We start from the raw sequence: 18,412 nt of genomic DNA, 5'->3' as shown, positions 1-18,412 counted from the left end.
GAAGTGTTCATGCAGGCAGACCAAAGGGCCATAAACTTCATGACCAGCCCTCTCTTCCTAGTATAATAACTAGCAGCAATGAGGCTGGCTGTATTTATTACTATTGAGATAATTTTCAGGTAAGAGAAGCATAGCTTTAGAATTTTCCTCCCAGTTGCACCAATGCAGCTTTTAAAATCTGGACTATTTCCCCACACCCAAATGGGGCCACTTATAGTTTATCATCCACTGATAGGAAAAGTTATCTGCACAGCTGTGGATCCACATTAGTTATGCTCTGAGAAGGACAACATTGTAAATTATTTGCAATATGCTGGAACTCAACACTCACTGAGTTTATAAATATGACATAAAACTCTTAAGAGGGAGTTGCAAACCTTTTATAAAGCCATTAATTTTTTAAATGATTTAGAAGTCCAAATTAGCATCTGGATGTGGGTGCCATCTTCCAAAAACAGATGGCATTGGTATTTCTAAAAGCAACAAGATCCTGAGATCGAATGGGAAGATTAGGACTCCGACTTCTTTTGGAAATCTACTTCAAAGCCCTGAATAATGAATGATTCAAAGTTCTTTTCTTAGGAGTTCCCTTGTGGAGCAGTAGGTTAAGGACCTGACATTGTCACTGCAGGTGCTCGGGTTGCAGCTGTGGCAATGGTTCAGGTCCTGGCCCAGGAATTTCCACATGCCTATGGAATGACCAAAAAATTTTTAAAATGTTCTTTTCCTAGAGGCTTTCCTCACCACCCAGTCCATGGCCCGAAATTCCCTCTGAGCTACTATTACCTTGCTACATGCTGTCCTCATTTTAAAGTGAATAATACACAACTTTGCATTATATATGAAATTGCATTTCTCTTACTTATATCATATTGTATTTCCTAACAAAATACTAAAACACTGAATGACTGAAATACTTCCACTTTCTATAAATCTTCTAGGAATATATTACATAGAAAGAAAAATTCCCCCATAATCTGACTTCACAGAGGTAACCACTGTTAACCAGTGCAGAATTCTTTAGAGATTATTATCAATCGAAGTACTGAGATATATATATACACACACACACTCATATATATATACACACATATACATATATATACGTATTTTTAATAGAAATAATACCTCCTGCACTATTTTATGACTTTCTTTTTTCACATTCCCCAATGTGCGTGGTAAATTCTTTAAAAGTAGGGATTTAGCTCAATAAATTTTTTAACCTACAGTTATTAAATACCTACTATGTATTAGGTGCTACCAAATATGAAAATGAATAAAGCAAAAGCTTCAGTTTGAGGGAGATTACTACCTGGCAAGGAAAAAAAGCATGAAATATAATTACTGTAAAACAGTGCAACATGGGCTGTAATGCAGGTTTATATAAAGTGCCATGAAGAAGCCTTTCAGTCAGCCTACAGGGAGAAAGAACACACATCTGTCTGACTAACCCAACCATCTACAAAGGAACTGGCTGGGATCAGTTCTCAGCTCTTTTTTTTTTTTTTTTTTTTCTGCTTTGTTTTTTTGGCGGGGGCCAGGAACTGGATCAAGCTGGAGCCACAACTGTAACCAGAGCCATAGCAGTGACAATGCTGGATCCTTAACCCTCTGAGCCAGAGGGAACTCCAGAACTCAGCTCTGGGCTCCTCTTCCCACATACCCTCCCAGACCCTGAAAAGTCTGGCTCTATATGATTTCTGGGAGCCAGTTGGTGTGAGTCATGTTAAAAATTCTTGTTCTCTCCGTCTTTATCTGACTACCCTGATGTAAGATGTAATTGCTACATCTAACTTTAGGGATCTCTGCACTCTCTCTGTCCCAGGGGATAGAGAAGTAATAACTTGCAAGGAACTTGGGATCTCAAATGACCAAGATAAGCACAGCTTTCTCCCTGACCTGACTTGTTTGCATCAGGAATGTTAAAATGAGAAACTGACTTTTTTGATTCTTTCAACTGCTCTGTTGTTGGACCTGTTTGTTAATAGCAGCTTAGCATCTCCTAATAAACACACTAGCTCAACTAAAGCTGCAGTCTCCATTCATTTAGAAAACTGGGACAACAGATATTTCAGCATTTTACAGAAAGAACCTGAAGTCAATCCTAAGGCCCTAATGGCCCATGGCTTAAAAGGGGAAAAGAAAGCAATGGTTTGGGAGTTCCTGTCGTGGTGTAGCGGAAACAAATCTGACTAGGAACCATGAGATTGTGGGTTCGATCCAGCATTGCCATGAGCTGTGGTGTAGGTCAAAGACGCAGCTTGGATCTGACATTGCTGTGGCTCTGGTTTAAGCCGGCAGCTATAGCTCCGATTAGACCCCTAGCCTGGGAACCTCCATATGCTGCAGGTATGGCCCTAAAAAGACAAAAAAAAAAAAAAAAAAAGGAAAGAAAACAATGGTTTGGGTACTTTTAAGTAGATGTGAGTTATGAAGGTAGTGGGGGCGGGGGCAGTATCATACTCTGCCAATACTTTGTAAATATATTCATTCATCTAGAAGCTGGAATTCTTCTCGTTTGACAAGTGCACATCATGAATCTTTAGCCTTTGCCTAAAGGACTTTTGATTATGATTGCCGGGACCGCAGAGCACCAGAACATTGAAATTCTGACGTCAGAAGTTGCTGATGGAGTCTGTCATTCACTAAACTTCCCTCCCAGCTGGAGTCTCTGAAAATGTGGAAGGATGGTGGAAACGGACTTGAAGCGTGATCAAAGAGATCTTCCAAATTAAGAGGAACGTCATTACTGAACTTTAAAGGAGGCTGGCAACTCAAAGGGAGAATCATATTGCTCCTCTATTTTTAAAATCTTCAAAGAACTCCTAATTTAAAATTTTGAACAAGGGCTGCAAGGCCTCTGAAACTACACCGCCTCACCTCATCTCCCTGCCCTCTTGCTTGCCTCCTTCCTTTGTTCCTACCTCTCTGGCATTTGCCCCGTCTCTCTGTTTGCACTCAATTTCCTTTTGAATGTCTCTGCCTGGATAGTTTTCTCTAGATTCTCTGCCTAAGCCCCATTTATATTTCAGACCAAAGCTGTCAGTTCCTCCAGGACATCTCCCTTGGACCTGCAGACTAGGATGGAGCCCTCCTTTACATGTTCCTAGGACCCTTCAGAGCACTACAACAATTATAACTAACAAGTATTTCTTTAATGTTGAATGCCAGACTCACAGTCCCTTGAGGAAAGGAATTGTGTATTTTCTTTACAGCTACATACTAGCACCTAACCCAATATAGGAGACCATCCATAAACATTGAATGAAAGGAATTCCTGGAGTTCCCCTTCGTGGCTCAGTGGTTAACGAATCCCACTAGGAATCATGAGGTTGAGGGTTCGATCCCTGGCCCTGTTCAGTGGGTTAAGGATCCAGCGTTGCCGTGAGCTGTGGTGTAGGTTGCAGACGCAGCTCAGATCCCAAGTAGCTGTGGCTCTGGAGTAGGCCAGCAGCTACAGCTCCGATTTGACCCCTAGCCTGGGAACCTCCATATGCCGCGGGAGAGGCCCTAGAAAAGGCAAAAGGACAGAAAGAAAAAAAAAGAAAGGAATTCCTGTTGTGGCACAGTGAGTTAAGGATCTGGTGTTGCAGCTGTGGTATAGGTGATCCCTGGCCAAGGGAGTGTTGGAAAAAGAAAAAAAAAAAAAATTGCATGAAGGAATACATAAATAGATGAATGAAGGGGCAATGTCAAGGAGAGAAAGAAAGCGGGGGAGAGAGACAGACATAGAAACAGGACAGGCAGAGAGCATCAGCTTGCCTCTTGAGAGGATGATTCACGAGTCAATGAGATCCTGGGGCCCACACCCCCTCCTGATCCCCGGAAGACACAAAAACACCTCCTCTCCATGTCTGACTAGTAATTTCAGATGTCAGCCAACTTGCTTCGTTCTCCTTGGAAAGACACAGCCCTGAGGAATAGGAACACACCTCCCAGCACATTCCCTTGTAATAGCAGACACGGTGAATTGAATCAGCAGCCTGGGCTGAGGGACAAATTGCATTTGGAAATTGTATTTATGTATCAAAAAACTAATTACTGCCAAGTTCCACCTCAGTAGTACTTGATGATTTCATTATTAGATCTAATTGCACTTCTATTCAGGATAAGCATTTACTGTCTTTTAATTGATATGGAAATTAAAGATACAAAAATGTGAATGGCTGTGAGGCCTCTTGCCTTAGCTGATTTCTGGCTCTTGACAAACAAAATAGCCTTCACCACTTTCAGGCCAAAAATATAAATATTTATTTTATGTTTACCCAAGTTTTGTGGCCTACTGGGGTCTTCTGGACTCTAAAATTTAGTCGTAACAGTTCATACCCACTTTTAGGAATACACCCAAGCAACAATTTTCAGATCTAAAGTGCTCCCTTTTACAAAACCAGCAATGGCTTATTTCTAAAACATCCACCATCCTTCCTCTGATATAAGGAGCAGAGCAAAGGAAGATACATTTCTTCATAACCTCTCAAGTTGGTACCACTGTCTCTAGACTTGAGGCAGCTGTTTCCAGCTGAGATGGAAGGAGCTTCTGGCTAATCACATGGAGCCACTGGCAGGAGAGGGGAGGAGGGTATTTTATCCACTCACCAAACTGGGACCAGCAGGGTCTCCTGTCCCACTGGGTCCTGCCACATTCTAATGAGGTAAAGCACTGGATTTTCCCTGTTAATGTTGTTTCTGATTTGTTACTTTATTGAGTGGAGAAAAGGGAAGCCAGGCAGCTGAAGGAGAAGAAAGAAATTGAACTCCAAAATCTAGCAGGAAGATACCCATTCTGATTTACACCAAAAGAGAAGGAACCTCTCTGCCTTAATAATAATTTTTTTGATTAATGTATAGTTGATTTACAATCTTGTGTCAGTTTCTGCTGCACAGCAAAGTGACCCAGGCATACATGTATATACATTCTTTTTCTCATACTCTCTTCCATCACGTTGTATCCCAAGAGATTGGATGTAATTCCCTGTGCTGTACGGTAGGGTCTCATTGCTTATCCATTCTAAATGTAGCAATTTGCATCTACCAACCCCAAACTCCCAGTCCATCTCACTCCCTCCCCCCTCCCACTTGGCAACATATGTCTGTGAGTCTGTTTCTGTCTTAATTAAAAAAAAGAAAAAGAAAAACGAGTTCCTGTCGTGGTGCAGTGGTTAACGAATCCGACTAGGAACCATGAGGTTGTGGGTTCAATCCCTGCCCTTGCTCAGTGGGTTAAGGATCCGGCGTTGCCGTGAGCTTTGGTGTAGGTTGCAGACGCGGCTCGGATCCTGCATTGCTGTGGCTCTGAAGTAGGCCAGTGGCTACAGTTCTGATTTGACCCCTAGCCTGGGAACCTCCACATGCTGTGGGAGTGGCCCAAGAAATGGCAAAAAGACAAAAAAAAAAAAATCCAGGGTTATAGATCACTTAGGGCTTTGCAGATATTTTCAAAGCTGTGGCCTTCCTGCCACCTCTATCAAAGGAGCAAACATTGGCTGGATGACTGGATGGCTTGCGTGGTTCCTTCTTTTGACCAAAGCTCCAGTTGTCTGGCCCCTCACACCTTTACCTCTTCCCAGGGCCTCTCTCTGGCTTGTGACTCTTGAGCCTGGGGTCTCTGCAGTCCATCCGTTGGAGGGTGAGAGCACATAACAGAGGTGTGCAGAGATCCGAGGGCCAATTGGCAGCCAGAGGGCAAAGACACATCCTCTTTAGGAGATGACGTTTGGCGGGGCTCCCACTGTTTAATCAAATTCTTAATAGGTTTCACTTCCTGGCTCCATCACATCCTGCTCTCTTCAGAACAACTGACCTTCTCACTGATGCTCTCTGTGTCTCTTTGCTGTTTCTTTTTCTGTCTTCCTTTTATTCTCATCCTCTCTCTGTCTCTCCCTCCCTTGCTCTCTCCCTCTCCCCACTCCTTCTGTCTCTCTCTTTCTCCCTCTCTTGGTCTACCTCTCATCTCTCTCTCTCTCTATCCTTTCTGTGTCCCTGCCTCTTCACATGTCTCCAATTTCCTCTGTCTCCATTTCTCTCTCAATAGGAGAGCAGAGCCCAGACCTTGCCGCCTGTTCAGGCTGAGCCAGTTTCCATCAGCCCCCAACATCTCCACAAGTTGGATGCTTTCTGGCCCCTCCTCTGCCCTTCTGCCTCCTCCCTAGAAATCCAGGACCAGCTCCTCTTTCCTATGGGCCCATAGCAACTCTGCTCCCTGACTTTGCTCCAATTCTCAAGCTCCACAGCTTTCCAGTTTCTCGAAGTGTTGCTCCCCAGAGCCTTGATAAGCCTCTCCTGACACCATCCTCCAGTGTCTCATGATTCCCCTCCCCCTCCCACTCCAGAGTCACTCCAATATTTCCTTCATTTTCCTGCCCCGTGGAGCAACCCACTGGGGCACTCAATGCTTATCCTTTTCTAACAATCCTGAGTAAACCACAGAGCAACGTTAAGTCATTCCTGTGCAAAGCCAATATGTGCATTTCGAATGTTCATTTTTAATAAGATTGCGCCATTGCTTTTGGCCAATTCAAATAAAGAAATGCCCAAAGCCATATCCATTTTGAAGATGAGAGATGTTGCTATACAATCTCTGCAATGTTTATTTGAAAATATTTCCCCTGCAGTTTTGAAAAGGAAGAATTTATTCATTCCACAAACTTTTACTCAAGACCTACAACATCCTAGCACACAGGGCCATTGATATCCAAATGAAAAGCCACAGTCCCTGACACGCTCAACAGGCCATGGATCCAGCACAGCCATCCCTTGCTTAATGACGCTCATTTGCTCCTGAAAATCCTGCATCTATGTGAAAAGCCATTCAATGAAACAATATTGTCATTAATTTCAATCGAAAAATTAGAATATGCATCATCCTAACCAACGATAACCAATTCACACAGATAGAATAATACATCATTTGAACAGTGAAGGCAAGTTTTTACAAGTAATAAACAACCTTTTGAAAATAAATGCAGTTGGTCCACGAAATATGGTACAATCAAGGTTTATTACATGCCACACCGGATGAAGAGCAGGTGGTGATGGGTGAAAGGAGGTGAGTGGGAACCAGTCTGAGAAAAATGCCTTCTCTTTTCTGCACCATCGGCATCATCAAAATGCACTCAAAATAAAGTTTTAGCACAGAAGAATACTTTTAGGGGGACGTAAAGTCCAAACAGAAGAAGGCTTCTAAACCCAGAGAGGTAATGCTCTTACCTAACACACTGAGACATGATCTCAGGGTGTGATCTGAGGGATGTGATCTCCTCTCCCTCACTGGGCCTCTGTGTGCAAAGCAAAATCTTTTGGGGTCACCCAAACATGGTGTGCAGGTCAAACAGTCCCATATATTCTCTGATGAGAAACTGCTGGGTGTATCTTTGCCAACAAACATAATGCCAGCTTATCACGCCTTATAGCATTTGTTAGTGTGTTTTGAGGTTTAAAAAATAAGCCATCACACCAAACACAGGAATCAGTGTCCAAAAAGTAGAGTAACTTCTCAGGAGCTATTGCAGTAGAGAGTCTTTAGCTGAAGAGTTGTCAAGTGACATGAGCCTGCAGCCTCGTAGTTCAGAGGCTGAGTGGGGAACATGGGGGAAGCAGGTAGTGAGGGTTATGCAGCTCCAAGCGACAGCTAACCTAAAAAGTAGGCTCACCCCAACCAAGACAAGTTGCTTCACAAGAACAGCATTTGCTCCAGAAAACTGAGTATCAAACCACTCAGAAATAAAGAATCCCTTCAGCCCGTCAGAGATCTCTGTCAGTCATACTTCACTATTAAATTTAACCTACCCATGACGATCTGCTGTCACCCTAATCCCACACAGTTGTCTGTCAAATGACAGACTGGATGAGAAAGTATGAACAACACTGGAACCCTGTTTCTGCTGGAATGAATGATATCAGCATCACTGCATAAGACGCAATAAAGTACATTATTTTTCTAGGGTCCAATAAATATATTTATCTCAAAATTGAGAACCTCTTCTAGCCTGTACAGTGCCTTTAGCAATTTTGAAAAAGGTGTTTGGTCTGAGAAAGTCATTTAGATGCAGCACCAAGGCCCAGTTCAGAGATTAGCAAGTGAACACATTCTGTGTTTTAGGCCTTACTCACCAATTAGTCTGGGTGCTTTTGTGCAGTGCACAACATACACATCCATATACAACAGCCCCAATCAAAACCTGTATAAAGGAAGATGGCAAACCCAACCTACATACTATCTCTTTTTTTTTTTTTTTTTTTTTTGTCTTTTTGCCATTTCTTGGGCCTCTCCCACGGCATATGGAGATTCCCAGGCTAGGGGTCCAATCGGAGCTGTAGCCACCGGCCCACACCAGAGCCACAGCAACATGGGATCCAAGCCTCGTCTGCGACCTACACCACAGCTCAGGGCAACACCGGATCCTCAACCCACTGAGCAAGGCCAGGGATCAAACCCACAACCTCATGGTTCCTAGTCAGATTCACCAACCACAACGGGAACTCCCCCATACTGTCTCTTTTAAGGACTATTCAACAGTTGCTTACGTTTAAATTCCAGAACACAGAAAATATTCTGGAATCAAGAGATCAGAGTTACATACGTGGTTAAACCATAATAGAATGTGTCAACAACAATGCTTCTCTGTCTAATCACAGTTTTTCATCTGCAAAAAAAGAATTTGAACTTGCTTATCTCTAAAGCTACTTCTCCTTCTGGCCTTCAGGTTTCTAAAATGGTACCAGAAGTATACAGGGTAGCATTCTTTGCAGTGATAACGACTATTTTTTTTCATGATAAAGAAAGAAAAATAACACTGACCACCACCCAAATGCCCACTGATAAGGAATGGAAGTAAATAATGTACATCTATGCACAGTAATCATGTGCAAGAGTATTTTAATGAACAAGATAAATCTATAGTTAATAATATAGAATAGTGTCCAAGATATGGTGTTAAATTAAAACGAAATCGCTGTCGGGAGTTCCCATCGTGGCTCAGCGGAAACGAATCTGACAAGTATCCATGAGGATGCCAGCTGGATCCCTGGCCTCGCTCAGTAGGCTAAAGGATCCAGTGTCCGTGAGCTGTGGTATAGGTCACAGATGTGGCTGAGATCTGGCGTTGCTGTGGCTGTGGCTGTGGCGTAGGCCGGCAGCTGCAGCTCTGATACTACTCCTGGCCTGTGAACCTCCACATGCAACAGGTGTGAGCCTAAAAAAAAAAAGCTGGAAAGATGAGATATGATGAGTATGATTTATACACATATAAATATATATTGTTTTTATTAAAAATGATCTAAAATGCCTAACACAAGAAATTATTTACAGTTGTTAGTCGCAAAGGGTGTGATGAACGTACAAGGGATAGAGGGGAGTCTTTTATTTTACACCCCCCTGTGACTTTCTGAATTTTAACATAAGCATTGATTACTTTGAGAGTAAAAAGTAGGTAACATTTTTTGAATTAAGATTAAAATATAGAGGAAATTTTGTTAACTCCAAAAACTTTACATTGTTATCTGGCTACCTGGTTATTCCAGGGTCCACAGCTGTGCTGAGGGCACTCCCGTGGGGGGCGTTTTTAGCCTTTGGGTTTTCCTGAAGTGCTGTTCCTCCAGCCTCCAGCCTCCAGCCTCCAGCCTCCAGCCCCGCCCTGCCTCCTTGGCTTCTCCTGGTAGAAAAGAAGGCACCTCACAACATCCTCTTTTCCCTGATTTACCCTCTCCATGAAGCCCCTGGAGGGTTTTTCAGAAATAACAACACCCTCTTCTAGACCTTAATTAAAAAGTCCAGCTGCCATTTCACTGATTCTCCTAAGGTCCAAACAGAAAAGCCTCACTTCTCTGACTCCACGGAGGCCAATAAAGACTCTCTGAGGAGACTTCATACAGGCAAGGAAAATTCATTTGAAAAGCTGAAGCCCATCTATCAGAGGGAAGCTCCCAGTCCCATGGCAGGTCCTTGCCAGTTGCTGGCATCCAGTGTAACAGTATCTGTTTCTGTGGAGAGTGAACTAAATTCCATCTGGTTTGGCTCTCAGGGCCCCAGTGCACAATGCAGCGACCTGTGCTGATGCCTCCTGAGGTAAATCTGCTTTTTCATCATCTCCCCCACTCCAGTTTCACCATCTCTTCAATGAGGATGACCAACCAAATATGTAAAATGCAACAAAACAATCACAGCAATTATAACTTAAAAACCCACCAGGGCCCCCAATCACTTGGGAAAAGCATTTTCTATGTGACTGTAAGTCACGCCGCCAGAGTTCCCATCGTGGCTCAGTGGAAACAAATCTGACTAGCATCCATGAGGATGCAAGTTCGATCCCTGGCCTCACTCAGTGGGTTAAGGATCTGGCGTTGCCGTGAGCTGCAGTGTAGGTCGCAGATGAGGCTCGGATCTGATGTTGCTGTGGCTCTGGCGTAGGCCAGCAGCTACAGCTCCAGTTCAACCCCTAGCCTGGGAACCTCCATATGCTGTGGGTTCAGCCCTAAAAAAATAAAAAATAAAATAAAATAAAATAAAATAAAACCACCTGCTGCACTCCCCTAGTGTTTAAACCAGATCACTGCCCAATCCAAACATCAAAGAAAGAAAACAAGACCATTTTGAGTTTTTTTGTAACTTCAGGCCTCTTCACCCCACAGCAGCTTACTTTTTCCTTCTTAGACCTAGGTCTTCCCCAAGGACATTCACTCAGATCAACTTCTCAGTTGACTGACTTTAAAAAAAAATGTAAATATCACACACGCACGCACGCACGCACACACGCACATACGCGCCCTGGAAGGCACTTTCCAAATACTGAAGAAATTGGATTTGGATTATCCTTGTAGGAAGGAAAGAAGAGTTTTAGAAACTAACCAAACTAAGGGTATGAGTCCAAAGAGGTTGGTGAAATAGACCAGAAAGTAAAGGATCATCGTCATATGCAAATGTGTGGCCTCCTCCAACTTCATTCCGTAAATATGTATTAGTCACCTGCTAGGAGGGAGGGGGAAGGCTGGAAAGAGCACAGGCTTTGGAAAAAGGATGAATCTGGCTCTCTGACTTGCTACTTCTATGGCTCTGATCTGCAGTTTTAAGTGGAGATTTTAATATCTCCTTTAGACAGTTGTTTTGAGAATTAATAATAAAGCATATGTAAAATACTTAGCCCAGTTCTGGCATGTGGGAGACATTCAACGTCTGTTATCTAGTCTCATTCTCTACCCCAAACAATGACTGGAAGAGAAACAAACACAGGCAGCTCTGGTCCTCAAAAGTGCTCACCTCTTACAAGAGGAACGCTTCTCTCAAATCCTTTCTTGTTTAGGGAAATACCAGGTCACACCTAGATTGGAGATGTTAACGTCTCATCTGCTTCCAGATCACAAGCATAGATGAATGACACGTACCCAAGGGAGGATCAGAAAGCAAGAAATGCTTTTTTAAGGAAAACTGGGGCCAACCCTGAAATGCAAAACTGTGTCACACCAATTATTTGATCCAGGCAGAGGTGTCTGGGTACAGTGGATAATTAGTGGCTGCCCCAGTCTTTGCACTGACATGACTGGTGCTATTTAATGTAATTACATTACAGTAAAATGATGATTTTCCCCATAATTGGTAGTTACAGCGTAATTGTGACTACACAGGATATTAACACCCTAATTGCCAGAGTCTTTCAAAAAACGTTAGCTAAATAAATGTTTCCCTTCTCTCTGGGCAGCAAGTTGAGGGAACCAGAACAGCTTTCTAGGACAGCCTCTCACACCTGCCCTTCTTTTATTTCATACACCAATCTTCTCAGATTTTTCAAGGGAGCCCACTGCAACCTCAGCAAAGACCCATTGTCATGGACTTTCCACCTTGCGTCCCTATTAAACCTGCAGTGACAACCAGCAAACATCTGACAGATTCATTTCGCTTACAAGAATGATAGCAGGCCCTAGGCTCAGGGTGAGGCAGGCCTGGTTCAAATCCTGACTTGCCCGCTGATTTGCCTGTGACTTTGGCAATGATGTAACCTAGCTAAGCCTTCTTTCCCTCAGTAAAATGGAGACGACACCACTCACTATATTTACTTACTATATTAGTATTTCAGTACTAATATAGTAAGTAAATGAGAGCACAAAGTAGGCACTTAAGAAATGTTAGCTGAATTTGAGGATAACTTACTAATCTAAATTAATAGCATGTTATCCAACATTCCCACTCCTAGGCATATAACTGGACAAAACTGTAATTCAAAAAAAACACCTGCACCCGTATGTTCATAGCAGCGCTATTTCACCATAGCCAAGACATGGAAACAACCTAAACATCCATCAACAGATGGATGGATTAAGAAGACGTGGTACATATATACAATGGAATACTACTCAGCCATAAGAAATAACAAAATAATGCCATTTGCAGCAACATGGATGCAACTAGAGATTCTCATACTAAGTGAATTAAGTCATAAAGAGAAAGACAAATACCATGTGATATCACCTATATGTGGAATCTAAACGATGGCACAAATGAACCTATCTACAGAACAGAAACATACTCACAGACATAGAGAATAGACTTGAGGTTGCCAAGTGGGAGGCGGAGGGAGTGGGATGGATGGGGGTTTGGGGTTAGTTGATGCAAACTATTACATTTAGAATGGATAAACAATGAGACCCTACTGTGCAGCACAGGGACCTATGTCTAGTCTCTTGGGATAGATCATGATGGAAGATAGTATGGGAAAAAGAATGTTTATCTATGTATGACTGGATCACTGTGCTGTACAGCGGAAATTGGCAAAACATTGTAAATCAATTATACTTTAATAAAAATACAAAAAAAATTAACCAAGTAATTAATAGGATGTTGTTCCCAGAATTATTTCCATTTTTAATGATAAAACAGATACTTTGAATTAAATCAAAGTCATTTTTCAATGGGTAGATATTTGAGGAAGTAGAACAAGTTTTTCCAAAACTCTTTAAGTCTCAGTATAGTGTTCAGCCGCTTAAGAGGTAGAGTAGCATGATGGTTTAATGCACATACCACAAAGCCATATGGCACAGGTTCAAATCCCAACTCTGACACTTTCTAGTCATGGGAACTTGAGTGAGTGACTTAGCCTCTGTTACTATCTCCATCTGCAAGGGAGGATTAGTAATTGTACTAAACTCCTGGGGTTGTTATGAGGACCAAGGAAGTTAAAACAGATAAAGCTAAGAGTAACTGGCACATTGTAAGCACTCAATAAGTATTGATGTTATCATGATTCTTCTTTTTTTTTTTTTTTTTTGTATTTTTAGGGCTGCACCCACGGCATATGGATATTCCCAGGCTAGGGGTCAAATCAGAGCTATAGCCACGGCCCATGCCACAGCCACAGCAACTCAGGATCCACACCACATCTGTGACCTAAACCACAGCTCGCGGCAATACCGGATACTTAACCCTCCGAGCAAGGCCAGGGATCAAACCTGTGTCCTCATGGATGCTAGTCAAATTTGTTTCCACTGAGCCACAATGGGAACTCCATGATTATTATTCTATTGATTGCTGATCTAATTATGCTTTCACTGATGAAAGGGCTAAAATAATCACTAGAACTGGAAGAATTTCTATTTGCATCATGAAAGGCTACAAATGCAGATTTACACAAGGAATGGAAGGTTTATAGTCTCACAGCAGCAATAACTCATATTCACTTTATGGCAAATGGTATAATCTAGGAGTCATTAGGAAAAGAAAAAAAAAGTGAATTTTCCCAAATCTCACCAGTGAAAAAAGGGTTCATGTTGGAGTTCCCATGATGACTCAGCAGTTAACCAACCCGACTAGCATCCATGAGGATGCAGGTTCAATCTCTGGACTTGCTCAGTGAGTTAAGGATGCCACATTGCTATGAACTGTGGTATAGGTCACAGATGTGGCTCAGATCCCAAGTCACCATGGCTGTGGCATAGGCCAGCGGCTACATCTCCAATTGGACCTCTAGCCAGGGAACCTCCATATGCCATGGGTGCAGCCCTAAAAACAACAACAACAAAAAGACAAAAGTTTTCATGTCATTTTGAAACCTCAGGCTACCTGGGAATAGACCAACAGAAGTGCTCATCACCAGAACTGGGAAGTTTGGCCACAAATAACGACCAAGTTTATCAGTAAAGAATATTTTGTTATTTTTAAATTCAAGGACTGTATTAATTAAGCTTTAGCAGAATATAAATTGATGCTTCTCCTTTTCAAGTTTAACCTGTTCAATGAAATGCTTTTAATGAGCATTTTGTTTGCCTTATATTTTCACCACCTTCTATCACCTTATATTTAGAAAGGGGATTGAAATTACTGAAAGACAGCAATTTGTGTCTTAAATGTCATCTCAGAATCTCCAGAGAGATGAACATCTAGGCAAAACAGAATTCGTTAAGTAAGAGGAGACAGGTTTACATCTAACAGTGGAACTGCTATCCTTTTGTCTACCCAGCATTTCCTTTCTGGTGGAAACACCATTCCCTGTCCACTCTCCCCACATACAAACTCTAACCACAAGGTTTATATAGGGGTAGCCACATTCTTACAGATCCCAACCCCATGACCACTAATGATGGGTCCTGGATTCAGGCTTCAGAGTCAAACAGGGCCAGTGATAACATCCCATCCACCTGCCTGCAAGTGATTGGCTCATGGGAGACCATCTAACTCCTCCCTTCAACCCCAGCAAATCAGGTACTTTCCAAGGACTGGGGCCAGAGATTGTCTGAAAAAGTTGTCTCCCATCCTAGGAGCTGTACCATACAAAACTTAAAGCCACTAGTAGCAATGGTATCCCTCCCTGCCTTAAAAAGAGAGAAAAAGCAGCCTCCAGTGAGAAAAAATGTAAGTGACACAGTGACAAAGAAAGGGCTAGTGATGTCCTAGCTTGTGTTCTAGTCTTCTCTGTTCCCCATATTTCCAGGATTTGATTAGCCAGCCTCTCTTAGATTCCATGGGCTGATCAATTCTCCTTTCTGACAAGTTGTATGTCTGTCTCTTGCAAGCAAAAGAGCTCCAGCAAATGTGCCCCTAAATCCTGGGAAGAAGCATCTTTAAAAGTCGTAATTAGGTGAGCTTTGACACCTTCACCAGAACTTTCTCAACTGCTTCCCCAGAGGGAAAAAAGAGACAGGAGTGGTGAGTAAGACAGGAAACAGAAAGCGTGTCAGGCCGCAGGCGAGACCTCTCACCACTCTCTAGTTGCTTGGGCAGGCCCTTCAGCCTATTTAAGTTAGAGTTTCCCCACTTGTAAAATAAAAGGACTGGATTACAAGACTTCTAAGCCCCTGAATCTTAGTTTTCAGTTTCATTTCTCTAAGTCAACTGCTTCTGGGCTCTCAGGGTTCCCTGGCATCTGTCTAGCTAAAGTTGTTTTTCAAAACTTCTTCCCCATCTGCTTTGGTTTATCTGGAAGCTTGTGTTAGCATTTGAGCCACTAATTTTCTCACCCGTCCTTTCTCCAGTTAAATCCAGCACTCCTTGGAAACTGCTGGAAGGCTACAGCTTGGGTGGCAGAGAAAGAGGATTAACAAGAGCGGCTCATTGGTGTGATAAGACTAATGAAGAAACAGTGTGTGGTGATCGCCTCTCTGGAGAGGAGTTTAACCTTGAGAAGGATTTCTACCAGTGGCGGCTGAAGACACTGGTTCCTTTGAGAGAAGGTTGCAGAAATTAACCTAGGATTACTCTCAGTAAGGCAGGGGGCCTTAAGGAAAGGCACTTGGAATTTGTTCAGGCCAGTCTGTGGGGAGCAGATGTCACCAGGAGCTTGGGGCTGGGATGTGAGCCAAGGTCAAGGAAGAAGTCAGGAAAACCCTAGCGACAGATCTGCAGAGCCAGTGGCCATGTCTGTTATAAAAATGAAACGCTTACTTCCAGCACTTGCAGCCAGCTACGCAGTGTTTGAGTACAATCAGAAGGAAGATGAAAAGATGAAAGGTACCTTCCAAGCAGATGGAAGCCTTGCCTGGGACGTTTGAAATGGCACCTTTAATCACTGTAGTGCACTTTTTCCAGCCTCCTAATGACAGAAGGATGTTCCTAATGAAATTATTGCTCTGCTGACCAAATTAATGATGTCCAGTTAGGATGCTTGTAAACACACTGTTGTTGAAGGAGACAGCGCTGTGGGGACCCTGCCCCACAGTTAACTCATCACAGGTAGCAGAGTGTTGAGAGAAGATGGGGCTAACCAAGGGGAACCAACTGTGGTTGCCAGACCATCCTGAGCCTGGAAACGTACTTCTGATTAGGAAAAGGGGGAGACAGGAGAGAAGAAGATGAGAACTGTGTCTAAAGACAGGAAGGCAGGCGCCAGAGGACAGACAAAGCCACTCTGTCCCTGATGGGCAGCCTCTGCCAACTCCCCCACCCCCTTTCATACCTACTCTGGCACCTTCACCCTTCCCATCTTCCACCCCACAGGCTCCTCACACATCTCACAGTTTGAAGCCACACTGAATATATCTGCCCAATGGTGAGCTTCATACGCAGTGACCCAACATGTTGGAGAAGGAGAAAAAACAATTTTTTTTCCCCTGAATGTGTTTTTAAAGCCATCAGAAGGGTATGCATCTTCAGAGGTGACAAGCTCACCTGTGGCCTCGCAGGGTCCACAGCGAGGATGGCACACACCAGCGGGTTTCAGAGGTGACAGGCCGCATCTCACTTCCTGTGCTGCCACTGCTGCCATCTGCATCTGAGTCAGTTGGGGACGGAGGCGCAGCGGGCCAGGGACAGAGGCTGCCAAATTACAGAGCGAGCAGCGCCGAGGTGGTGGGGGTGGGGAAGAGGAAGCCCACTAATAGCTTGCAAGCATGTCTTCTCAAAGCGTGCTAACCAAACAAGCTGCCACCCCTTCATCCCCCCCCCCCACTCCTGCCTGAATGTACACTAATTGAAAATTAAGTTTTCAATTTGAAGCCATTTTCTAATTCCATCTCATTCAGGAGCAGTGCCCCAGTGTGTTGCTCAATTCCCAACGTGTTTTTCAGGAGCTCCCTCAGGAAGCCGACAAAAGAGCCTTGTCAACGTGTCCCTGACAGCAGCAGGGGGGCAAGACCAGGCTAAAAAGTCTTCAATTCTTGACGGGAAGACATATCCTCATTGCTTTTCACATCCCCTCTGTCCTCAGTGAAACTGTCCTTGCAGCCTGGCAGAGGGAACCCTCTTGCTTATCACCCAGTGACAAGCTTATGGGACAGTTCCCCATAAAACCATAAGCTCCCCGTGGGCAGGTACTCTGGTACCTAGATGGCCCTTGATCTCCTAAAGTGATGGACTCCAGGAAAAAGACCCACTTAAAAGGAGAGCAAGATGTAGAGAAAATAGTGGAAAAAAAGGTTTATAGGGGTTCTGCATTAAAAACTGAAGTGAAGAGTTCCCTGGTGGCCTAGTAGTTTAAGAATCTGGTGTTGTCACTGCTGTGGCTTGGGTCACTGTCATAGGCTGGTTTGGATCCCTGACCCAGGAGTTTCTGCAGGCCATGGGCACAGCCAAAAAAAAAAAAAAAAAAAAAAAAAGCCACCTGAAGCGAAGGTTCTAAAAATTGATTTATTTTTGATAAAAATATGTCATCATTACTCCACAACCAAGAATAAACCATGCATTGATTCCTCCAGCATAATTTTTCCCCATTGTATGATTACCCAATAGGGCATTCTTGATTTAACTTTCATAGCAAGAACAAATAAGAGAGTCATTTTTAAAAAATATTTAAAGTCTTCCTCAGTTTTCCCAAGGAGTCCTCTCAGATTGGATAGTCTAATCATTCTCTCTTGCAGAAGCTCAGCCGTCCTCATCCTTGTCTCCTGCTTTAATTTTTTTTTTCATCTTTTGTCTTTTGAGGACTCCACCTGCGGCATATGGAGGTTCCTAGGCTAGGGGTCGAATAGGAGCCACAGCTACTGGTCTACACCACAGCCATAGCAACTCAGGATCCAAGCCGTGTCTTTGACCTACACCACAGCTCATAGCAACACCAGATCCTTAACCCACTGAGCAAGGCCAAGGATCAAACCTGCGTCCTCATGAATACTAGTCGGGTTCATTAACCGCCGAGCCACAACGGGAACTCCCTGCTTTAATTTTTAAGGGTTTTTCCCAATCCCGTTCTGCCAAATGATGGGCATGTCATTCAGACAGGCTTCCAATCTCAATTTCTTTTTCTTTTTCTTTTCTTTTTTTTTTTTTTTTTTTTTGTCTTTGCCTTTTTTTTTTTTTAGGGTCATACCCGCAGCATATGGAGTTTTGAAGGTAGGGGTCTAATCAGAGCTGCAGCTGCCGGTCTACACGGTCTACACCACAGCCACAGCAACAGCAACGTGGGATCCGGGCCGCGTCTGCGACCTACACCACAGCTCATGGCAACGCCAGATCCTTAACCCACTGATCGAAGCCAGGGATCAACCCCTCCCCCCATGG

At 43.4% G+C, this 18,412-nt stretch overlaps 1 long non-coding RNA gene across 2 annotated transcripts in view; it reads left to right on the top strand.

Moving 5' to 3' along the window:
• LOC102159429 (uncharacterized) overlaps nucleotides 1-17,511 on the top strand; it is a 134,996-nt gene extending 117,485 nt beyond the window's left edge. For both annotated transcript variants that reach the window (XR_014837048.1, XR_014837047.1), the window contains one exon: nucleotides 15,454-17,511. This is a non-coding gene — a long non-coding RNA (uncharacterized LOC102159429). The remainder of the gene's footprint in view (nucleotides 1-15,453) is intronic.
• The last annotated feature ends 901 nt before the right edge of the window (nucleotides 17,512-18,412 follow it).

Source organism: Sus scrofa, chromosome 2 (assembly GCF_054392235.1).
Source record: "Sus scrofa isolate SSC_HxYL_T2T_F1_AM1 chromosome 2, Sscrofa_HxYL_maternal_Yorkshire_Landrace_v2.0, whole genome shotgun sequence".
Classification (NCBI taxonomy): Eukaryota; Metazoa; Chordata; class Mammalia; order Artiodactyla; family Suidae; genus Sus; species Sus scrofa.
This window is presented reverse-complemented; position numbering and strand designations above follow the sequence as displayed.